General features: G+C 38.2%; 1 pseudogene; it reads right to left on the bottom strand.

The window, feature by feature from the left end:
* Nucleotides 1–18,164: 18,164 nt before the first annotated feature.
* LOC117999168 lies at nucleotides 18,165–19,841 on the bottom strand (annotated as a pseudogene).
* Nucleotides 19,842–26,140: the final 6,299 nt, after the last annotated feature.

Genomic DNA, 26,140 nt, shown 5'->3' with positions numbered 1-26,140 from the left:
GTGGGATTTGCCTGGTGCCACTCGAGATCTGTTTTGGCTTCTTTCCCTTTTTATTCTCCTTACTCCTTCTTCCTAAGATCGTATCCCAAATGAACTACTTTGGCCTAAATCTTTGTCTCTGGGTTCTGCTTTGGGGAAAACACCTGCCCACTTTTCAGATGAGGAAGCTGACAGACCGAGGCATTGAGGAACCTAGTCAAGGTTGAACAGCTATGATTGTAACCCTGGGGAAGTCTGGTTCCAGAGCCTGAGTTATTAATCTTAATCTTAATCTTAATCTTAATCTTAATCTTAATAGGGGTTCTCAAACTGGGTCATACACTAGAATCATCCAGAGGGTATGCTAAACCCAAATTGCTGGGCCCCACCCTCAATGTCCAGAGTTTCTAGGGTCTAGGTGAGCCCTAGACTTTTCATTTCTAACCAGTTTCCAGTACTGTTATTGCTACTCCCACACCACACTATGAGAACCACTGCTATAGGACTTAGGCCTCAGTAAGTAGGGCTCCTATCATCCTGCAGATGAAGATGTTTGTTACAATGGCTCCATCTTACCAAGATAGTAGAGCCTGTCCCTCTGCAGTTGCGTGCCGCAGGGGAACTGAGCCCTGGTGTGGCGCCCACCCTGCAGGGTTGCTCACGCACATTCCTGTCCACACTCAGGGGTGTGCTCACATATACTATGTTTGCCCTCCAGCTTGTATTTTCTGAGTCCCCACTGTGGCAGACATTGTGCAAGACACTGCAGGGATACAGAGACCTACAAGAACAATGTCTGCTTTCAGAGAATAGGGGTCCAGCCTAGGGTGGGACATTCAAGACCCAGTCCAAACCATGGTACCAGGCCGTTGATTTTGAAAACCACTAGTGGAGAATCTGATGTCTGCATTTGTATCTCAGAACAGAGAAGCCAAAGACCAGAAATTCGCCTGACCAGTCATCACAGGAAGTGGAAAGTCAGGCCCTGGCGTGGCGGCCATGGGGCATGGGTGAACTGTGGACACTGCTTTTGATCGTGTGATTCCTGTTTTATCTGCAGTTAATTAACAAAGCTTGTGGGGCTGCATCAGAATGAGACTCCACCAGAAAGCCCAAGTCTCTTGCAGTTTTGATTCTGACATTGGAACCCGTTACTCTACAATCTTCATTGTGCTGGCAAAAGGAGATTAATTCATAGGATGAAAAGAAACCCTATTAATGGAAGGGACAATATAAATTTGTATTCAGTGAGGCAAATCAGCAGTGCTCTGTGACTAACAGGAGCGGGAGGTGAAGAATGGCATGCTAAATTACTCCCGTCTTGGGCTGTCAATTTAAAACACCGTTTGTGCATTCTTTTCTTTGACCAAATACACGTGCATTTCATGCACAGTGTGAAGGCAATACCCGCCAACCTGCAGCGTTAGCCCTTCCCCCAAATATAAAGCGTTCAATAGCAAAGGCTTGTAAGTTTAACTAGAGTTGCTTTTATTGGAAGCATTTTCTGTGTATAAATATAAGGTAGCTATTAATGTGTGTTGTGTGCATGTGTGCGTGACTTAGTTGCAATTAAAAAAAAATAAAGACTGCAGTGGTTTGAATCATAATGATTTGCAACTAAAAATCCATTAGCCCTGTCTATGGATGTTGCTAAATATACCAGATGTCAGGATGTGGTGGACTGGAAGGACAGCCTTAAAATAGTTCCTTTGAAAATAGCCCCTCCGGAAGGTTTTTCTCCACAGATCTATCGCCTTGACATATATTCCTGGGGAAATAAAGCCAATGATCAGGGAACAGGGCAAAGTCTACAGAGGGAAGAACAGGCATGGTTCTTTCACAGTGAGACCTCAGGGGTCCCAGGCCAGGGGAACCCACCCCTGGGGATGCCCTCCAAGCCCTGGTGGCAGGACACTGGGATCACCATTCTTCTTAGCCTGGTCACTGTCGGGAGCAGATTTGTTGCAGTTCTGCCCTGAAGTTGTTCATATGCGGCATCTGATGTGCACATAGTCTCAAGGAAGGATAAACAGGCTTCGGATGCTGGGCTGAAGGTACCCCTTCTGAAGGGAGCCACTTGAAATGGTTGGAGGTTGTGGCCAGACTTCCAGCTCCTTGCATGCACCTTGCTTTTCCTGGGCGCTCTCTCTTGCTGCTTCGTGCCCAGTCTGCTGGCTTCATTGCAAGCTCTGAGTGCCAGGGAATTCACTCCCCTAGGAGCAACCCTCACCCAAGGAATTGTTGTGCAAATACCCCAGCAATTTTGCCCTCAAGTGAGACAGATCTGAGACGCACATCTTACATTTATTCTTAGAGTTACTCAAGGGGATTAAATTTCAGGGTCACCCAGTGGTAACCTGGTTACTCCGCATCCTTTATTAACTGCCTTCACTTCCCTATCTTACTTCACCAATGCCCTCCTGGAATTTCCGGACATCACTGCCAAAATAAACTATGTGTACCTGATTCTCACCTCAGGGTCTGCCTTCTGGGGGAACCCAAAGTAAGTCAAATGTATGATTTCTATTATAGCTATTCTGAGTCCTTATTTATGTATTTTAACAGAATACAGAGGAAAGGGAAAGTGCCAGATATTTGAATTTTATGTGCTTTAATTATATATTATGCATACAATAATTATGCATATAATTAGGTACCATGACCTAATGGTAAAAGCTAGGAATTAGATTGATGGAGAGGAAAGATGTTAGCAGACGAAGAACAGTGTCTGCCTCCAAACAGTATCTCCATGTTTTCCTTAGGTTACAGGCATTGCTTTGGGTCTTATTCTGCATCTAGGGAAATCTAGTAGGTCAAACCAACCCACTAAGAAGGTTTTTGTATAAAGATTCTTTTGGGTTTAGGAGCACGAAGACTTTGAGACTATTGGTCTGGATGAAGAACCAGGCTTGGAAAGGACAGAGGCTGCCCATTTACCCTCCCTGTTGTGCTGGCCCTGATCCAAAGACGGGACTTGGCTCATGGATTAGCAACATCAGTGTCACCTGGGAATTTGCCGGAAATGTGGATTCTCAGCCCCACCTGTTGACCTACTAATCAGGATTTGTATTTCAGGAGATCCCAGGACCTCCGTGTGCACCTCTGCCTCTGGGAAGGGGATGAAGGTAGAACTGGAAGGTGGGAAGGAATGGGCTATTGCTTTTAACTGGGTGGACATTATGACTTTAATAAAAGTGTAAAAACCACTATAAAAAAGGAAATAGATGTTGGAGAGCATTATTTAAAGGCATAAAGTATAAAAACAAAAGAACTACAAGTTTTAAAGGACACAATAGGTGTGAAGTCAGGGTGAGGGCAGAGGAGTAGAATACATTGGCCAAATGCTGGATCTTCCATATAGAGAAGCCAAAATATACCAGTCAAGAAATAAGTATAAATATGTTATGTAGAAGAAATGTGGATAACTACTGGGAAAAATAGAAGCAGAATCATTTTAAAGCTATTGGTTCCAGGGAACAGCGTTAGTGGAGAGGTGATGGGCAGGAAAGAAGGCTTTTATTTTTATTTTGGGCTTTCTATATGCTTTGAATTTTTATTGGCACATGCATACATTATTTTCTCTGTTATTTGTAACATTAAGTTTTAAAAAAGAAGAGGGCCAAATTAAAGCTAAACAAGGGTACAAGGGCAAGAGGATTCTTTAGAATATAAAAGATTTGGACATATTTATAGGATAGAATAAGGATAGGATAAAGGATAAAAGAAAAATTTAAAAATACAATAAAAAAATAAGAAATTAAAAAATTAAACTTAAAATTAAAAGATACTAAAGAGAGAAGAAAAGAAGTGGCAGCTAGACCTTGGCTCTTCAGTTGTGTCTGTGCTTCTGCCTGAACTTCCAAAAAACCTTGATTGCAACTTATTTTTTTCTGAATCCCAGAACAGCACTACCCAACTTTTCTTTGCTAAAATTTATTCTTTTCTTTTCAATTGCAGTAGCCGACCCCCAATCCTTTCCCTTCCTCAAAGATAATCAATGTTAGCTGGGCATGTTTTGTTTCTATATTGGTTAGCAAATGCTACAAAACATCATTTTGGTGGCACACAGCGATAGACATCTATTGCTTCCAGTCTAGTGTGGTCAGTTTGGCAGCCCTACTCATTTTGATTGGGTTTGCCCACAAGTCAGGGGGTCACCTGACTATCAGCCAGTGTAGGGTAGCCTCATCTGGGACCACTGTGGAGACTAGACTCTCTTTCCCCAGCAGACTAGCCTGGGTATATTCTCTGAATCATGGAAGAGGCATGAGCGCAAGCCAGCCCCATTGCACCAGTCTCTCTCAAGCTTCCACTTGCTTCAAAATTATCAACATCCCATTGATTCAAAGCAAATCACATGGTTGAAGTCAGAGTCAGGAAGAGATGGGGAAATAAAGATACATAGCAAAGGGTACAGACACTGGAAGGAGTGAAGAATCAAGGCCTTCACTATAATCAATCACACTACTAGATCGAGCGCTAGAAAGTTAGGGACCACAGGCTGAATCTGGCCCACTGCCTGATTTTGTAACGAAAGTTTTATTGGAAAACAACCATGCTCATTCATTTATGTATTGTCCATGGCTAGTTTTACACTATGATGGCAAAGTTAAGTAGTTACAACAGAAATAATATTGACAAAAGTATTTACTACCAGGCCCTTTATAGAAAAATATGCTGACTCTTGTTCTAGACCTTTCTAAACATTTATACATACATACATATATATATTTATACATATGTCATATTAACTGTCTTTAAAAATTTTACAGAAAGGGGAACATATCATTCATATCATTCTATAATTTATTTTTCTGCTTCCTTGAGGATCTTTTTATGTCAGTACATATAAATCTAACCCATTCTTTTTTTAAACTGTTGCATAGTTTAATGTTGTGTGATATACAATAGTATATTTAGCCATGAACATTCACATGCCTGCCCCCACCTGCCTTTTATTTTTTATTTTCTGCTATTACAAACAATATTGCAATGACTAGCCTTACATATGTCTCTTGGCATACAGGTAGAGTATATTTCTCTAGGATAAATAACTAGACATAAATGGAGTCAGTCAAGGGTGTATCTATTTTTTTCCAATACGTAAGTATGAATCTTTCAAAAAACCAGCAAAGATGAAATGAATTTGAGTACTAATATATCACTATCTATCATTCTACCATTAACATTCTTGTATACTTGTTTTATCACACATCTATCAATTCCTCTATCAATCCATTAATCCATCTAATTTTCTGATGCTTTTCCAAGTAAATTTGAGAAAACTACACTTCCCCCTAGTTGCTTCAACTTGTTTAGAGCTGACTAGTGTGAAATATTTTTCAGAGTTTTAATTTCTTTTTATGTAAAATTCATGTACAATAAAATATTCAGATATTAAATGAACATTCATGGAGTTTTGACAAATGTTATGCCTATGTCACACTGAAATCCATAAAAATATAGACCATTAACATTACCCAAGAAAGTTTCCTCATTCCACTTCCTGGCTACTTCCCATCCCCACACAAAGAAGCAACTTCTTTTTTGATTGTTTTTCATCCTTTTGCCTGTTCAACTTCATTTAAATGGAATAATACATCCTCACCAACATTTACCAGTGTCACTCTTTTTAATTTGAGCCCATTTGGGAAGTGTGTACTATCTTATGTTTTTAAATTGTATTTCTCTAATGACAGTTGACACCAAATGTTTTCGAGTGCTTATTGGATAATGATCTTTTGTAAGATATCTGTTCAAATCTTTTGCCCATTTTTCTCCAGTATTTGTCTTTTAGTTGTTGCCAGTGTTCACTTTTTTTTTTTTTTACTATATTCTATCTGTGTTGTAAGGGAATTTGTTTGTTTTATCTGAGTATAGTTTCCATATAATGTTACATTAGTTTCAAGTGTAGAGCATAGTGATTCAAAAAATTTATACATTATGCTGTGCTCACCACAAGTGTAGCTCCCATCTGTCCTGATACATTGCTATTACAGTATCACTGACTATATTCTTTTATCCCCGTGACTTATTCATTCCATGACAAGCCTGTACCTCTCATTCCCTTCACCCATTTTGCCCATTACTCTGTCCCTTTCTCCTCTAGCAACCTTCAGTTTCTTCCTCTGTATTTATGGGTCTGATTCTGCTTTTTGTTTGTGTATTCATTTGTGTTTGTTTTATTCACAGTTCTTTATATATGCTGAATCTCAGACCTTTGTCAGATATACGTTTTGCAGATATTTTCTTCAGTTTGTGGCTTGCCTATTTACGTCCTTAAACAGTGTCTTTTGATGAGATGTTTTAAATTTTGTTAAAATTAAACTTTTCCATTTTTAAAAGGTTATTGCTTTCTGTAACCTAGGAAACCTATTCCTACCCCAGTTCATAAAGATACTCTTCCATTTTTTTTTCCAAAACAATTCATGGTTTTAGCTTTTATGTTTAGGTCTAGGAGACATCTTGAATTAGTTTTGGGGTATAAAGTGAGCAATTTTTTTTTCCATACAAATAACCTGCTCCATTTGTTGAAAAAAATTTCCTCTCTACATTGGATTGTTTCAGCATCTTTGTTAAAAATCAACTGACTGCAGGGGCACCTGGGTGGCTCAGTTGTTAAGTGTCTGCCTTCGGCTCAGGTCATGATCCCAGGATCCTGGGATCGAGCCCCACATTGGGCTTCCTGTTCCGCGGGAAGCCTGCTTCTCCCTCTCCCACTCCCCCTGCTTGTGTTCCCTCTCTTGCTGTGTCTCTCTCTGTCAAATAAATAAATCTTAAAAAAAAAAAAATCAACTGACCGCATAAACTTGAATTTATTTCTGGGCCCATTGTTCTGTCATTGACCTAATTGCTGACCTTTATCCCAATACGACTCTGTCTTGATTATAAATTTTCTGATTTTGTTGTGTCTTTTCAGGATTGCTTTGGATATTCAAGGTTATTTGCATTTCCATATAAATTTTAAAATCTAGTTGTTAATTTCTTTTTAAAAACATCTGCTGGGATTAAGATTGAAATGGAGAGAAATACGAAGATCAAGTTAGGGCTATTTAGCATTTTAACAATATTGGATTTTCCAATTAATTGACATGATATATTTCTCCATTTGTTTAGGTCTTTTAAAAGTTATCTCAGCATATTTTCTAGTTTTCAGTATAAAGTTCTTGTTTAGCTTTTGTTAAAATTTATCATAAATATTTTACTTTTATATTTTTTAAAACAACAGAATTCATTTTCTAAAAATTCATTTCCAATTATTTGCTGCTGGTACATAAAAATGTAGTTCATTTAGAGATATTAACCTGTATCTCATGATCTTCCTAAATTACCTTTTGATTTCAATATTTTATAGACTCCATAGAATTTTCTAGAATTTATGTCATCTGCAAATAGAGACAGTTTTACTTCTTTCTTTCTAAATATTATGTCATTTATTTATTTGTTCCTCCCTTACTGCAATGGCATCTCTAATACAATGTTGAATAGAAGTGGTAAAGGTGGGCATCATTACCAGTCTTAGGGGGGAAATGTTCAAAATTTCACCATTAAGTATGAAGTTAGCTATAGGTTTTCTCTAATAGATTTGTTTTATCAGGTTGAGGAATACCCTTCTATTTCTGGTTTTCTGTGAATTGTTATTGTGGATAGATGCTGACTATTGTCAAATACTTTATCTGTATCTATTCAGATGATCAAATGGGCTTTCCCTTTTTTTTTTTTAAGATTTTATTTATTTATTTGACAGACAGAGACACAGCGAGAGAGGGATCACAAGCAGGGGGAGTGGGAGAAGGAGAAGCAGGCTTCCCGCGGAGTCGGGAGCCCGATGCGGGGCTTGATTCCAGGACCCTGGGATCAGGACCTGAGCCGAAGGCAGAGGCTTAATGATTGAGCCACCCAGGCGCCCCTGGGCTTTCTTTTTATTTTGTTAATATGATGAATTACATTGATTGATTTTCTTTAATGTTAAACCAACCTGGTGTTCCTCAGATAGAAATTACTTGGTCATGATACACTATTCTTTTAATATAATGTTGGACCCCATTTGCTAATATTTTATTAAGGAAATATGGATCTATAGTCATGAGGGATACTGGTCTGTAAAATGTTTTGGTAATACCTATGTGAGATTTTGGTATTAGGGTTATATTAGCCTCACAAAATAATCTGGCATGTATTACCTCCTCCTCCATTTTTTGAAAGAGTTTGCATGAGATTGATGTTATTTCTTATATGTTTAATAAAATTCATGAGTGAAACTATCTGGGCCTAGAACTTTGTGTGCCAGAAAATTTTTTTAATGATGAATTCAATTTCTTTATAGTTATAGGATTATTCAAATTTTCTCCTTTATCTTATGTCCACTTTGGTAATTAGTATTTGTCAAGAAATTTGAAGACATTTATCCATTTTATCTGGTTTATCAGATACATTTATCAGATACATACAAATGCATAAAATTGTTTCTATCCTTTTATTATCCTTTTAATGTCTATAGGACCTATAGCAATATCCTTTCTTTCATTTCAGATATTGGTAACTTGTACTTTCTGTTTCTCTCTTTTTTTTTTTTTTTTGGTCTTGATCTGTCTAGTTGCTTTGTTGATCTTTTCAAAAAACCAAATTTTAGCTTTGCTAATTTATTCTATTCTTTGTCAGTTTCTTTTTCATTGATTTCTGCTCTTTTAAGTTTTAAAATATACTACCGAATAGATTTCCAAAAAAGCTATCAATATTCACTCCTAACAACAATCTACAAGAGTGTGCAATTCTCCCTTACTCGCTTCAATTTAGGATATTTATCAACATATAACATTTAAATAGTTGGATTGGTTTAAGACTCATACTTCATTGCTTTGATTTTTTTCCCCCAATTACAGTTGAGATTGAGTGCTGTCACATGTTTAGTGGCTATTTATTTTTTCTTTTCTGTGAGCTGTTTATTCATATTATTCCAATTTTTAATTGGGCTGTATTGATTTTTTTTTCTTAGGTTAGTAATTTTTATATACTTCTACATCAATTCATTGCTCTGCATTGTTATTGTATTTTTTAGGTCAATAGCATGCAATTTAATTTTCTTTATAGCATTTTTTATCACACTATAGTTTTTTAATATGGACAATTTTCTTTTCCTATGAGCTTGGGTTTTTTTTTTTTAAATTCCACATATAAGTGAGATCATAAAGTATTTGTCTTTCTCTAACTCATTTCACTTAGCATAATGCCTTCAAGATACATCCCTATTGGGGCACCTGGTTGGCTCAGTCGTTAAGCGTCTGCCTTCAACTCAGGTCATGATCCCAGGGTCCTGTGATCGAGCCCCGCATGAGGCTCCCTGCTCCGTGGGGAGTCTGCTGTTCACTCTCTTGCTGTGTCTCTCTCTGTCAAATAAATAAAATCTTTAAAAAAAAAAAAAAGATCCATCCCTATTATCACAAAAGGTAGGATTTCCTTGTGTTTTTGTGGCTGAGTAATATTCCACTGTGTATGTATATACACAATGTAATATGTATGTGTGTGTTCATATATACACAATGGAATATATCACAACTTCCCTAACCGTTCATCCATTGATGAACATTTAGGTTGTTTCTATGTCTTGGCTACTGTAAATAATGCTGCTATAAACATGAAGATGAAGATATCTTTTTGACATTGTTTTTATTTCCTTTGATTATGTTCCCAGAAATGGAATTACAAATTTAGAGGGAGCACATTCACACAACACCATCCTCGCTTCTGACAACAATTGTGTTTGGGGGTCTCCAAAGCCACCCTCAGTTACAGTAATTCACCAGAAGGACTCACAGAGTTTACTGAATGCTGTTATACTCATGGTTACAATTTACAACAGGGAAAAGAAATAGATTAAAATCAGCCAAGTAAAGAGATGAATAAGGCAGAGTCCAGGAGGGGTCCAAACATACGGCTTCCATATAATAGTTCTATTTTTAATTTTTTGAGAAATTTCATACTGTTTTCCATGGTGGAAATCCCAATTTACAATGCACAAGGGTTCCCTTTTCTCCATATCCACACCAGCATTTATTATCTACTATTTTTTTTTATGATGGCTATTCTAACAGGTGTGAGGTAACATCTTATTGTGGTTTGAATTTGCATTTCCCTAATGACTAGTGATGTTAAACATCTTTTCATGAACCTATTGGTCTTGAGTATATCTAAATATCTATTCAGGTCCTCTGCCCATTTTTTTAATTGGGTTACTTGTTTTTTTGCTATTCATTTGTATATTAATCCTATCCTACCTCTTTACAATCCAATTTCCCGTGTCGTTTTGTTTTAAGTGTATCTCTTATAAACAGTATCTATCTGGTTTTGATTTTCATGTTAAACTATTAATCTTTAAACAGGTGATTTTAAGCCATTCACAACTGTTTTGATTACTGATATGTTTGGATTCATTTCATCTTATTTTGTGTTTTCACTTTATCATACATCTTTTGTTGTTTCTGTTTCTTTATTCTTTTATTTACCTAATTGCATTTTTTGTTCCATCTTTTCTAATAGTCTGGTACATATACTCTATTTTTCTAGTTATTATTCTGAGATTGTAACACACACGCTTAAACTTGTATTTACCTAATAATTTTTAGATTCATTATCTATATGCTAGCCCTAAGAAGATAAAAACCTTGGCATAGTTTTACTTTCTTAACATCATTCTCATCTTCTGGTTTACTTCTTCTATCAAATTTGTTTATAATCAATCATTATTTAGATCTAATGATAAGTTTTACTAGGGATTTTTACTTACCAATGCTTTTATGTATCCTACTTCTTTCTCGTAGATTCATTTTTTTTCCTTATGTAAGGGTACGGCTTTCAATACTTCTTTCAGGGAAAGTGAGTGCTTGCCTCCCTGAAAATATCATTCCAAACCCCCACTTACTTGTGAGTTTGGCATTCTGTGCTTACAAATTCAAAGAGGTTACTCCATCGTCTTCTTGTGACCCTGGTGGCCTGTAAGAAATCTGATGTCAGTATAATTATTCCTTTGTAGGCAACATCGCTGGAAGATTTAGGGTTTGATTTCTCCTTTGGTGCCCTGAAAATTCACCACAATTTGTCTAAATTTGTATGTTAGTATGTGTGTATATTTCAGTAACCCCGCTTTATATTTGGTGGACCCTTTTTATCATATTAAAATCTCATCTTTTTATAGTTTATATAAAGCAATATTTTCCTTTTAAGCACTTTTTTCTAGAAACCCTATTTATCAGATGAACATTGAAAATTTTGAATATACCTTCCACAGTTTATCTCTTTTTTGATACTTTCTTTTTTTAAAAAATTATTTATTTATTTATTTGAAAGAGAGAGAGCGAGCACTAGAGAGAGAGCAAGCTCCAGTGGGGATCAGGGGGAGAGGGAGAAGCAGGATCCCAGGACCCAGGGATCATGACCTGAGGCCAAGGCAAACACTTAACTGACTGAGCCACTCAGGCACCCCCCTTTTTTCATACTTTCAACTCTTAGTCCTTTTATGTTGTGTTCAGGAAGAATTCCTTGATACCACCTTTCAACTCAATTCATTGACTATATTCATTCTGTTATTCTGGCTAGCTACTGATTCTCTTTTTTAAAAAAAACTTCAACAATTGATATATTTTATTTCTAAGATTCCACTTGTTTCTGTTTTATAGGTGTAACAACCTTTAAAAATTTACTCTGTTTTCTCTATTAACTCCATTTCCTTGGATATGCATTTCTTAATTGGTTGAACTTTTAGGATATCATTCTTTCTTTGATCCTCTCTCACTTGCCTTTTACATTTTGGGGATTTCTCACAGTTTCTGATTCACCAAGAATGTTCCTTGTTTTTACCAAGTGTAGTTATGGATTTATTAGTCTTTATTTCCATTTTCTTTCCTACTTAATTAGTTGGGGGCAGGAAGCAGAACGTAGAACAGAAGCTCAGTCCACAGCCGTGCTGAGCAGTTTGGATTTATGCTGCTAACAATCCAGTGTCAGTTGACCTTCCCAGCTCCTCTCTCATCTCATCATTCAATGTCTGCCCTGAAACGATGGGAAAGCATAGGAGTTTCCTCATTTTTCCATGTATCTGCAGGCCCTTGTGTCTTTACAGTTCAATACCCTCATTATTAAAATCTCTTCCCTCCCATGTGCTAATATCCTACTCATCTTTGAAGACCTAGAACAGACATAATCTCCTCAGTGATGCGTTCATGGACTTCCCCATCAAGGCAGTGAAGAGAGGCACTTGCTCTCTCTAGTTAATATCTCTATCAGGACACTTAGTTCACTGCTACAAGGCCCGATTGTAAAATTTATTGATGCACTTTTTTTTCCCCTTGCTAATCTTTGTCTTAGGGCAGGGATTGGCAATTTTTCTGTAAAAAGCCAGATGGTAAATATTTTAGGCTTTACTAACCATACTGTGTATGCTGTTAACTATTCAACTCCGGCATTGATAATGCAGCCACAGATAATACATAAGTAAAAGAGTGTTCTCATTCACCCCAAAAAATGTTTATTTCTAATAAACATGTGTGTTCCAATAAAACTATTTACAAAAGTAGGCAGTAGGCTGGATTTGGCTTATGAGCCATAATCAGCTGACCCCTGTCCTAGGGGCCATGCATTATCCACATTGTGGGGAAGCGATTAGAAATGATTAGCAGATTCTGCCAGTGACTCACTCACATCCCCTTACTCTTCACTTTTAGTATTTGCTGCTAATTTCAAATGGCCAACCTGGGCATTTCTGTGCCTGGGGCTTGCTCACACCTAGAGTCCACTTTGTTATCAATGTATGAGACCGGCAGTGCCAGGGAATTAATGCCCCCTAGAAGCAGGTTTCAGCCAGTGTGTATCACTCACCTCTTGAATGCATTAACTCTGAGTTGCATGTTTACAGGAGTTAGAACCAACTGCAAACTTAGAGGGAGCACATTCACACACCACCATTCTTGCTTCTGACAACAATTGCGTTTGGGGGTCCCCACAGCCACCCTCAGTTACAATAATTCACCAGAAGGACTCACAGAGTTTACTGAATGCTGTTATACTCATGGTTACAATTTACAACAGAGAAAAGAAACATTAAAATCAGCCAAGTAAAGAGATGCATAGGGCAGAGTCTAGGAGGGGTCCAAACATCCAGCTTCCAGTTGTCCCCTCTCAGTGGAGCCATGGAAAGTATTAACTTCTCCCAACTAAAATATGCGATGATACATATGGAATATTGTCAACCAGGGAGACCCACAGAGCCTCGGTGTCCAGAGTTTCTACTGGGACATACTGCCCATATGGCTGACCTTTAGTCACCAGTCCTCCTAGAGGCCACCATGTGGCCCAAAGACCCCACCATAAATTACATTGTTACATTGTTTGGTGGTCAAAGCTGCTGGGCAAAAAAAGGATACTCCTTCAGGCAGGACATTCCAGCGGCCTAGAGATCACCTCTCACTAGCCAAGGGCAAAGGCCAGGACCTCTCTTCGGGTAATGTTAACTCTTCATGACACAGTATTCTACACCGTTCTTTGAGTTCCCAGAGCAGCTTACCTCCAGGTGCCCAGGGTAGTAACTTCTTGAGTCTATTCTCTTTATTGCCTTCCTTCATTTCACAGCACATGTACATTCTTCACTCCCATGTTGGTGTTTCCTGGGATCATTCCCCAAATAAAGTAAACACACTTGAATCATAGGGGCAAAATGTTACAAAGAAACCACAAAAAGATCAAGAATCAAATTTTGTTCCAAGACAATGATCTGGACTGGCTATTGCCTGAGAGACTAATTTTTCCCCCTGCTTTGGTTCTTATTTATATTATTATTCTCTTTGTCCTGAGGTTTAATGATCATAGGGTTCTCTGCTAGTACAGGCAGGATACTTCTGTCAGCCATTAAGACTTAGATGAAATCATAAAGGGGGATAAGATATCCAAGCAGAAAAAGAAAGGAAAAAGTCTACCCATCTCAGCTTCCAAGAGTTTGTGGGAAGAAGAGGGTAAGAGCAAAACAGATGAGTGAGACAAGCAGGCGCCATGACACACAGAGCCACATACTATGTAAGTGAAGGTTAGCACCAGAGGAGAGCCACTACCCACTCCCTGTTTTATGGTTAGGCTTGTAAATCAGTGGTTCTGAAATCTGTGCATCAAAATCAGAACCACTTGGGTAGAAAAATCAGACTGGTGAATCTGTTGCCTCTGCGAGTGGGGTCTCAGAATTTGTGTATCTCTCAATAGCCGCTTGGCTGATTCTAGTGTAGCCTGTTACAGTTTGAAAAGCCATGGATGGATGACCTGTGAACTCCCACACCACACTACCTCACCTCAGCTGACTAAAATTCTGAATTTAAGTGGTATTTGTTGTTATTCTTCACAGTGTGTTTCCTGGAAAAGAGGTCCCATTGTCACATCAGTGTTGATCCCATTGAAGGCTCTGGGTCCTATTGTCTTCCTTTGCTTAGGAAAATACTTTTCATTCAAGTAGGAAATGGATTGTGCACATTTGTAAAGAATGCTGACATCCTCCCACCCTTCCTACTCTTCCTTCCACCTGCACATCCTCAGGGCTGAAAGGAAGAAGAGGAGCCATTGTGTGTCTAAATGGGCTCCCATTTGTACAGTCACAAAACTGTGAGCTTAAGCCTGAGTTTTCACATCAAGCAAATTAGGGGTAATTTTTTCTTTATAAAAATTATTCTTTGTTGTACAAAAGGATTCAATGCAGGTTTTCTTTTAACATCCAAGTTCTTTAGTGCACTTCAAATACAATTCAGTTTCCAACAATTCAGTTGACTTTTTTTTTTTTTAGGAATACATCGATTATGTAAAACCAGGTATGCCAGAAAGTTCCTCGTTATTGGTTTTTATGTCTTTGAAGTTTGAGAATGAAATTCTATAAATTCATAGTAGACATTGGAGGACCTGGTTATGGTTTCTAGAAATGGAATCTCCCACTGAGTTGTTCAGATGAAAAAAAGCTAAGAAAAAAAAAATCACAAGCTACTCTGAGACCCTATAATCTACACTCATTCTCTACTTTTGATAATGTCATTTTTTAGCTGATAGCATCATTAAAATTTTGCTGGACAATAACTATGACTGGTATTTCAACCTGAATTTCTGGAGTTATCATACTTCCTAAAGGTTTTTAGGTGAGCAATTCTTTAGTTCTCATCTAACAACCCAGGGAACCAGGGTATTGAAGATTGAAAGGCCCAGGCTGACAGACTTCTCTGTAGACTATGGAACACTTAGCACAGGCTTAAGCTCATTAGTTGGTGCTCAATAAATATTTGTTAAATGACGAATCTGAGTCTTTTATCTGGCCATATTTGTAGACTTTTCACTTCATTGTGCAGCTTCTCATCAGGGACTAATTAAAACAACCTGCTTGTGAGGTACTAACTACACAGCAGGTTGGAAGGTTTGCCTTTTGTTTGTATATTTTGTGTATAAAAATTCAACCCACACACATAACTTCTCGATGTGTTTAGAGTGCTCAGTCAAGTTAAATGTTTTGCCGGGAGTGAGTAGTGGTCAGGGCGTGACTTTTTCATATGGACAGACAGCATGTGACCTATGCAGTCATGCTCAGAAGGGCCTCGTACTTGGCTTGATGCTGTGTTTCATCTGCCTTGAAATTCTTAATAATTTTTGAGAAAGAGGACTTGCATTTTCATTTTGCATTGAGGCCTAAATATGTAGCCATTCCTGTGGACAGAGAACAATCATAAGAAAAAATAGATCTCTAAAACGTTAAGCCTTTTGATATGAGTGATACTTAAATTGGTAAGATTTTCAAATGCCATATAAAGAATATCTTTGTTTCAAAATATGATAAAATACTCTCTGTGGTAAGAGGGAAGAGTGAATATTTGTCAGGCAACACAACATTCCAGGACCTTTTATCTTCTCATTTTAAATGTGAAAAAACCCTTAGGGTCCTCTAGCCAATTGGATTCTATTACAGAGAGAGGTGGCTTAACAAGCCCATGCCCACACAGTTGGTTAAAGGTAGACCCCAGGACTCCTGGGTCCTAATGCTGTTCATACTACATCATGGTCTCAGTATTAGAAAGTAGTAGGTCAAAAAATATGGTATCTGCCTTTTTGACAGTCTAGACATAAACATTTAAAATTCTTTTCAGTAGTTGCATTTTATCTTTGCAATGATATAGCCATAATAATAGTAAAACCCAAAAAAAGTCTCAAGAGAGCCAAGAAAAACTTGAAGGAAAAATAAGAGGTCAGGTAATTTTTCCTTGATCCATACATTTGTCTTTGAAGAGGCAAGTCAATGGGCCTGGCAAGGTGACTCATTGCCAAGTTCAGTATTGTCTTCAGTGATCACATAAGTGGGGAGATGAGGAGAAGATACTTCCCAAACCAGAAGCATTGATATGCCTTGGCTATGTTCATTCCTATCATCATATGGTGGAAGAAAATACCTTCTCATTGATGCAGCAGGAAATCTTAGTGAAGCAGATTAAGGTCACCAAAAGTAAATCAAAACAAAATTGGAGTGGGGATGGGAGTGAGGGAGGGACTCTTGACAGTAAACTATTGCAAGTTATATAAAAACACCTTCATATTATAGGGTAAATATTTCTGAAAAATCAAACCATAAGCTATTTTTTCATAATTTATTATAGTAAAATATTAATAACATAAAATTTACCATTTTATGAACCATACAGACCCATATCCGTTTCCAGAATTTTTTCATCTCAAACAGAAACTTACTTTTTTTTGTTTTTTACAATTGCAACTAGATATTTTTTTAAATTTAGTTTATTGAAGCATAACTGACATATAATGATACATTGATTTTAGGTGTACAACATATTCATTCAACAACTCTACAGACTATGCTATGGTCACCACAAGTGTAGCTACCATCTGTCACCATACAAGGTTATTACAATATCATTGGCTATATTCCCTATGCTGTATCTTTCATCCCTATGACTCATTCATTCTGTAACTGGAAGCCTGTGTCTCCCACTCCCCTTCACCCATTTTGCCCCTTCCCCCAACCCCCTTCTTTCTGGCAATCATCAGTTTGTTCTGTATTTATGAGTTTGTTTCTGTTTTATTTGTTTATTTTTCCATTTGCTTTGTTTTTTAGATTCCACATATAATGAATCATACAGCATTTGTCTTTCTCTGTTTGATTTATTTCACTTAGCATAATACCCTCTAGGTCCATCCATGTTGTCGCAAATGGCAAGATTGCATCCTTTTTATGGCTGAGGAACATTCCATTGTGGGTGGAATATTATGTGTGGAATATAACATGGAATATTGTCATATCTTCCCTTTTTAAAAAGATTTTATTTATTTGAGAGAGAGAGAATGAGCAAGGGGAAGAGCAAAGCGAGAGGGAGAAGCAGACTCCCTTCTGAGCAGGGAGCCCGTTGTGGGGCTCCATCCCAGGACCCTGGAATCATGACCTGAGCCAAAGGCAGATGCTTAACTGACTGAGCCACTCAGGCACCCTTGTCATATCTTCTTTACCCATTCACTTATTGACAGACACTTAGGTTGCTTCCATAGCTTGGCTATTGTAAATAATGCTGCAATAAACATGGGGGTGCATATATCTTTTTAATTAGTGCTTTTGTTTTGTTTGGGTAAATACCCAGTAGTGGAATTACTGGGCTGTATGGTACTTCTTTCTTTCTTTCTTTCTTTTTTTTTAACTTTAAACAAATTTTTGTTACACAAAGGTTGTCACATACTTGGATATTTCTCTGTTTTTCCCCCTCTACTTTGTACACAATTATTCTTATTCTCCACAGAATGGCTGCTTCTGAGCTTCTCATCTGGTGATGGCAAGTACTAAAATCCTGATTTTAACAGAATAGTAGTAAAAATGCCTCAGTGATTTAAGTTGAAAGCAGTACATTGGTACATGGTTCTTGTACTCAGTTACCAGGAATGTAGAAATATCTTTTTATTCAAAAGTACAAAATAAGTTATCTGCAAGCATGGACAATGACAGCAGCAAACCATTATATGTTGCCAACTGTAACTGATGGTTTCAATGATTTTCTTAAACATCAGCCAGCCTTTTCTTCAGTCATTTCCTTCAACTGACTTCTCAGAAATTATTGTTGAGGACCTCTGCCTTGAGCTTCCTCTCACAGTTCATTGGTAATGGTTCAGCACTACTCTAGGAATTAGAACATGCCACCTTCCATTCCACCTATTCTGCCCATTCCAGGGCCCTTCTCTTCTTTGGGAATTCTGGTGACTACAACTTCTGCTATAGTTAATAGAAAGGCCACTCCAGCAACATCCAAGAAAGCAGTTCTTGGCATCCTTAGTTGGATCAATGATTCCTTCTTCCATTATATTCACAAAAGCTTCAAGCATAGCATCATAACCAACTTCTGAGGAAGTTCGCATAATTTTCTCAACTATCTGTGATCCTTCAACAGCCTGCATTCTTAGCAATGGTCAGGTATTTTGAGTGTTCATCTAGTAATTTCTATACCAAGTTTTTGATCTTTAGCTGGAGTTACTGAGTCCAAGGCTGGAATGCACACTGGGGCAGGGCACAACCGCTTCCCAGAACAATGCCTTTTTCAGTAGCAGCTCATGTAGCTTTGAGGGCATCTGTAACTCTCTTTCTTTTCATTCACATCAACACCACTTGTCCCAACAACCTTCAGCACAGCTACTCCATCTGAGAGTTTTGCCAGATGTTCATTCAGTTTTTCCTTTTCATATTCACTAGTTGTGACATCTAACTTCTCTGTGATTTCTTGAATACATTTTTCGATTTGAGCCTTTTCATCTTTTCCTTTCAAGAGCATGGCATCATCTCTGCTCACAAAGACCTCTCCAACTTTTCCTAAGTCATGAAGCTGAATATCTGAAGATTTAGTCAATCCTTCTCCAAACACTGCATCACCAGTAGCAATAACCATGTCTTTAAGCTGGTTCTTTCTATTGTTGCCAAAACCTGGAGCTTTGACTGCTATAGTCTGAAGACCAATTTTTAACCTACTCAGAACCAATGTACTTAGAGCTTTTCCATCAACATCGTTAGCAGTTATGACTAAGGGCTTACACTGAGCATAGGCAATTTCAAGAGCAGGTATAAATAGGACACTAGAAATTTTCTTTTCACTCAGAAGAACATAGGTATCTTGGAGTTCACATTTCTGACCTTTTGATGTATTAATAAAGTATGGAGAAATATAACCTCAATCAAACATCATGTTTTTAATAATTTTTAATTCATCATTTCATGTTTTTCTATCCTTTACTGTGATGATGCCCTCTCTTCCAACCATTTTCATTACTTCAGAAATGATGTTGCCAATTTGTTTGTTTCCATTTGCAGAAATAGTAGCAACCTGAGCAATTTCTTCAGGGGTTGTCACAGTTTTAGACTACTTCTTAGGTTCAGCAATTGCAGCATCAACAGCTACCACAGGACTAGCACCTTTGAGAATCTTCTTGAAGCCTTCCTTGGCAATAGAGCGTCCTAGTACAGTAGCAGTAGTAATGCCATCCCCAGCCTCTTCATTTGTATTATTGGCAACATCTTGAAAAAGTTTAGCACCAATATTTTTATATTTATCTTTTAAGTCAGTGAACTTTGCAATGGTCACACCATTTTTTGTTACTCTGGGACTTTCCCAATTCTGTTTAATAATCACTGTTCTTCCCTTTGGCCCCATAGTACAGCTACAGCTGGCTAAAAGGCTAAAGGTCTGCACTTTGGCTAAAAGGTCTGCAATTTGATGCATTAAGGCTCAAATTTTGGCATGAGCCCAAGTGAGATACGGAGTCAGTGCCCTGGACACTGGCCTAATTTGGCAAAAGACTGTGGGTAATCAAAGCATTTCTGTGGGGCAGCAGCAGGGTGTGCTGGTGGCGAGACAGGCAATAGGAGGTGAGTGAGGGATAGAATGCATGGTATATACAGCCAGAATTATATGGTATTTTTATTTTTAATTATTTGAGGTACTCCCATATTGTTTTACACAGTGACTGCACCAATTTACGTTCCCACCAATAGTGCATGAGGATACCTTTCTCTCCACATCCTCACCAACACTTGTTATTTCTTTTGGATACTAGTCATACTGACAGGTGTAAAGTGATACCTCATTGCAGTTTTGATTTGCATTTCCCTAATGATTAGTGATGTTGAGCATCTTTTCATATGTCTGTTGGCCATCTATATGACTTTCTTTGGGAAAGTGTCTATTCAGGTCCTCTGTTCATTTTTAGTCAGATTATTTGTGGGTTTTTTGGTGTTGAGTTACATAACTTCTTTATATATTTTGGATATTAATTCCTTATCAGATATATCACTTGCAAATATCTTTTCCATTCTGTAGGTTGCTTTTTTGTTTCATTGATGGTTTTCTTTACTGTGCAATATCTTCTTATTTTGGCATACTCCCAGTAGTTTATTTTTCCCAGACAGAAACTCTTTACCCCTTAAGCAATAATTCCCTATTCCTTCCTCTCCCCAGCCCATAGTAACCTCTATTATACTTTCTGTCTCTGTAAATTCGTCTATTCTAGTTATCTCATATAAATGTAATATATTTTCCCTTTTGTATCTGACTTTAAGACTGAGTAATATTCCAGGAGGAGGGGAAAGATGGCGGAGGAGTAGGGGACCCTATTTCAACTGGTCCCCGGAATTGAGCTGGATAACTACCGGACCACTCTGAGCACCCACGAAACCAGCCTGAGATGTAAGAAGATCTGGATCTTTCCACCAGGGAAAGGCGCCAAAGAACAAAAGCCCCAAAGACTGATTCCCACTGAGCCCATCCCCCGCCACAGGGGCACAGGGCAACTCCGCCCAAACAGGGTTGCCTGAGTAACAGCGCAGCAGGCCCCTCCCCCAGAAGACAGGCTGGGAAAACAAGAGGCCAGCAACCCTAAGGTCCCAAGAAAACAGGTGCATTGTGCTTGGATTCTGGTCAATAATTTGGACTCTATACATTCCCTCAAACACCCATCAACAGAATGACTAGGAGGAGGAGCCCCCAAAATAGAAAAGACTCAGAGATTATGACTTATGCTGCAGATTTACAAATGGATGCAGACATAACCAAGATGTCAGAGATTGGAATTCAGGCTAACAATTGTGAAGACAATGGCTAGAATGGAGAAATCAATTAATGGCAACATAGAGTCTCTAAGAGCAGAAATAAAAGGTGAATTGGCAGAACTTAAAAATGCCATCAATGAGATCCAATCCAATCTAGATAATCTAACAGCTAGGGTAACTGAGACAGAAAAGAGAATAAGCGATCTGGAAGACAGTATAATAGATAAAAAGGGAAAAGAGGAGGCCAGGGAAAAACAACTCAGAATCCATGAAAATAGAATCAGAGAAATAAGTGACACCATGAGGCGTTCCAATGTCAGAATACTTGGAATCCCGGAGGGATTGGAGAGAGAGAGAGGGCTAGAAGATGTATTTGAGCAAATCGTAGCTGAGAACTTCCCTAATCTGGGGAATGAAACAAATATTCGAGTCCTAGAGGCAGAGAGGACCCCTCCTAAGATCAAGGAAAACAGGTCAACACCCTGGCATGTAATAGTAAAACTTGCAAATCTTAGAACCAAGGAAACCATCTTAAGGGCAGTTAGGGGGAAGAGATTCCTTATGTACAGAGGGAGGAACATCAGAATAACGTCAGACCTATCCACAGAGACCTGGCAAGCCAGAAAGGCCTGGCAAGACATATTCAGGGTACTAAATGAGAAGAACATGCAGCCAAGAATACTTTATCCGGCAAGGCTTTCATTTAGAATGAATGGAGAGATGCAGAGCTTCCACGACCGGCAAAGTTGAAAGAATATGTGACCACTAAGCCGGCCCTGCAAGAACTATTAAGGGGGGTTCTATAAAAGGAGAAAGACCCCAAGAGTGATCTACAACAGAAATTTACAGGGACAATCTATAAAAACAACATCTTCACAGGCAACATGATGACAATTAATTCATATCTTTCAATAATCACTCTCAACCTGAATGGCCTAAACGCTCCCATAAAACGGCACAGGGTTGCAGATTGGATAAAAACACAGGACCCATCCATATGCTGTCTACAAGAGACTCATTTTGAACCTAAAGATACATCCAGACTGAAAGTGATGGGATGGAGATCTATCTTCCATGCCAGCGGACCTCAAAAGAAAGCTGGGGTAGCAATTCTTACATCAGACAAATTAGATTTTAAACTAAAGTCTGTAATAAGAGACACAGAAGGACACTATATCATTCTTAAAGGGTCTATACAATAAGAAGATCTAACAATTGTAAATATCTATGCCCCCAACATGGGAGCAGCCATCTACATAAGCCAACTGTTAACCAAAATAAAGAGTCATATTGATAACGATACGTTAATTGTAGGAGACCTCAATACTCCACTCTCAGCAATGGACAGATCATCTAAGCAGAAAATCAACAAGGAAACAAGAGCTTTGAATGATACATTGGACCAGATGGACCTCATAGATATTTACAGAACATTCCACCCTAAAACAACAAAATACTCATTCTTCTCGAGTGCACGTGGAACTTTCCCCAGAATAGACCATATACTGGGTCACAAATCAGGTCTCAACTGATACCAAAAGATTGAGATTATTCCCTGCATATTCTCAGACCACAATGCTTTAAACTGGAACTCAATCACAAGAAAAAATTTGGCAGAAATTCAAACACTTGGAAGCTAAAGACCACTCTGCTCAAGAATGTTTGGGTCAACCAAGAAATCAAAGAAGAACTTAAACAATTCATGGAAATCAATGAGAACAAAAACACATCAGTCCAAAACCTATGGGATACTGCAAAGGCGGTCCTAAGGAGGAAATACATAGCCATCCAAGGCTCACTCAAAAAAATAGAAAAATCCCAAATTCACCAACTAACTCTACACCTTAAAGAACTAGAGAAAAAGCCACAAACGACGCCTAAGCCACGCATTAGAAGAGAAATAATTAAAATTAGAGAGAAATCAATGAATTAGAAACCAGAAACACAGTAGATCAGATCAATGAAACTAGAAGTTGGTTCTTTGAAAGAATTAATAAGATTGATAAACCACTGGCCAGACTTATACAAAAGAAGAGAGAAAGGACCCAAATTAATGAAATTATGAATGAAAGGGGAGAGATCATGACTAACACCAAGGAAATAGAAACAATTATTAGAAATTATTATCAGCAACTATATGCCAATAAACTGAGGAATCTGGATGAAATAGAGGCCTTCCTGGAAACCTGTAAGTTGCCAAGACTGAAACGGGTAGAAATTGACAACCTGAATAGGCCAATAACAAGTAACGAGATTGAAGCAGTGATCCAAAACCTCCCAAAAAACAAGAGTCCAGGGCCTGATGGATTCCCTGGGGAATTCTACCAAACATTCAAAGAAGAAATAATACCTATTCCACTGAAGCTGTTTCAAAAAATAGAAACAGAAGGAAAATTTCCAAACTCATTCTATGAGGCCAGCATTACCTTAATCCCCAAACCAGGCAAAGACCCCATCAAAAAGGAGAATTTCAGACCGATATCCCTGGTGAATATGGATTCCAAAATCCTCAACAAAATCCTAGCTAATAGGATCCAACAATACATTAAAAGGATCATCCACCACGACCAAGTGGGATTTATCCCTGGGATGTGAGGGTGGTTCAACATTCGCAAATCAGTGTGATAGAACACATTACTAAGAGGAGGGAGAAGAACCATATGGTCCTCTCAATTGATGCAGAAAAAGCATTTGACAAAATACAGCATCCTTTCCTGATTAAAACTCTCCAGAGTATAGGGATAGAGGGAACATTCCTCAAGCTCATAAAATCCATCTATGAAAAACCCACAGCGAATATCATCCTCAATGGAGAAAAGCTGAGAGCCTTTCCCTTAAGATCAGGAACATGTCAAGGGTGCCCACTCTCACCACTGTTGTTCAACATAGTACTAGAAGTCCTAGCAACAGCAATCAGACAACAAAAAGAAATAAAATGTATTCAAATTGGCAAAGAAGAAGTCAAACTCTCTCTTTTCGCAGACGACATGATACTTTATGTGGAAAACCCAAAAGACTCCACCCCCAAATTACTAGAACTCATCCAGCCATTCAGTAATGTGGCAGGATCCAAAATCAATGCACAGAAATCAGTTGCTTTCTTATACACTAACAACGCAACTGTAGAAAGAGAAATTAAAGAAACGATTCCATTTACAATAGCACCAAAAACCATAAGATACCTCGGAATAAACCTAACCAAAGAGGTAAAGGATCTATACTCTAGGAACTACAAAACACTCATGAAAGAAAATGAAGAAGACACAAAAAGATCGAAAAATATTCCATGCTCATGGATCGGAAGAATAAACATTGTTAAAATGTCTATGCTACCCAGAGCAATCTACCTTCAATGCCATCCCGATCAAAATTCCAATGACATTTTTCAAAGTGCTGGAACAAACAATCCTAAAATGTGTATGGAATCAGAAAAGACCCGGAATCGCCAAGGAAATGTTGAAAAAGAAAAACAAAGCTGGGGGCATCACGTTGCCCGATTTCAAGCTATATTACAAATCAGTGATCATCAAGACAGCGTGGTACTGGCACAAAAACAGACATACAGCCCAATGGAACAGAATAGAGAACCCAGATATGGACCCTCAACTCTATGGTCAAATAATCTTTGACAAAGCAGGAAAAAAACATGCAATGGAAAAAAGACAGTCTCTTCAATAAATGGTGCTGGGAAAATTGGACAGCCACATGCAGAAGAATGAAACTCAACCATTTTCTAACACCACTCACAAAGATAAACTCAAAGTGGATGAAAGACCTCAATGTGAGACAGGAATCCATCAAAATCCTAGAGGAGAACATAGGCAGTAACCTCTTTGATATCGGCCACAGCAACTTCTTTCAAGATACATCTCCAAAAGCTAGTGAAACAAAAGCAAAAATGAACTTTTGGGACTTCATCAAGATAAAAAGCTTCTGCACAGCAAAGGAAACAGTCAACAAAACAAAGAGGCAACTCACAGAATGGGAGAAGATATTTGCAAATGACACTACAGATAAAGGGCTGGTATCCAAAATCTATAAAGAACTTCTCAAACTCAACACCCAAAAAACAAATAATCAAGTCAAAAAGTGGGCAGAAGAGATGAACAGACACTTCTCTGAAGAAGACATACAAATGGCTAACAGACACATGAAAAAATGTTCATCATCATTAGCCATCAGGGAAATCCAAATCAAAACCACACTGAGATACCACCTTATACCAGTTAGAATGGCAAAAATGGACAGGGAAAGAAACAACAAATGTTGGAGAGGTTGTGGAGAAAGGGGAACCCTCTTACACTGTTGGTGGGAATGCAAGTTGGCACAGTCACTTTGGAAAACAGTGTGGAGGTGCCTCAAAAATTTAAAAATAGAGCTACCCTATGACCCAGCAATTGCACTACTGGGTATTTACCCCAAAGACACAGATATAGTGAAAAGAAGGGCCATATGCACCCCAGTGTTCATAGCAGCAATGTCCGCAATAGCCAAACTGTGGAAAGAACCGAGATGCCCTTCAACAGATGAATGGATAAAGAAAATGTGGTCCATATATACAATGGAATATTACTCAGCCATCAGAAAAGATAAATACCCAACTTTTACATCAACATGGATGGGACTGGAGGAGATTATGCTAAGCGAAATAAGTCAAGCAGAGAAAGTCAATTATCATATGGTTTCACTTATTTGTGGAACATAAGGAATAAAATGGAGGACATTAGGAGAAGGAAGGGAAAAATGGGCGGGGGGAATTGGAGGGAGAGATGAACCATGAGAGACTATGGACCTGAGAAACAAACAGGGTTCTAGAGGGGAGCGGGGAGGGGGGATTGGTTAGCCCGGTGATGGGTATTAAGGAGGGCACGTACTGCGTGGAGCACTGGGTGTTATATGAAAACAATGGATCGTGGATCACTACATCAAAAACTAATGATGTATTGTATGGTGACTAACATAATATAATAAAATTAAAAACTACAAAAAAAAAAAGACTGAGTAATATTCCATTTATGTATATACCACATTGTTTATCCATGCATCTTATGATGGACATTTGAGTTTTTC

The sequence above is a fragment of the Mirounga leonina genome, unplaced genomic scaffold (assembly GCF_011800145.1).
Source record: "Mirounga leonina isolate KUSES-001 unplaced genomic scaffold, KU_Mleo_1.0 Mir_115, whole genome shotgun sequence".
NCBI lineage: Eukaryota > Metazoa > Chordata > Mammalia > Carnivora > Phocidae > Mirounga > Mirounga leonina.
Note: the sequence above shows the minus strand (reverse complement) of the source record. Positions and strands in the feature narration are given on the sequence as shown.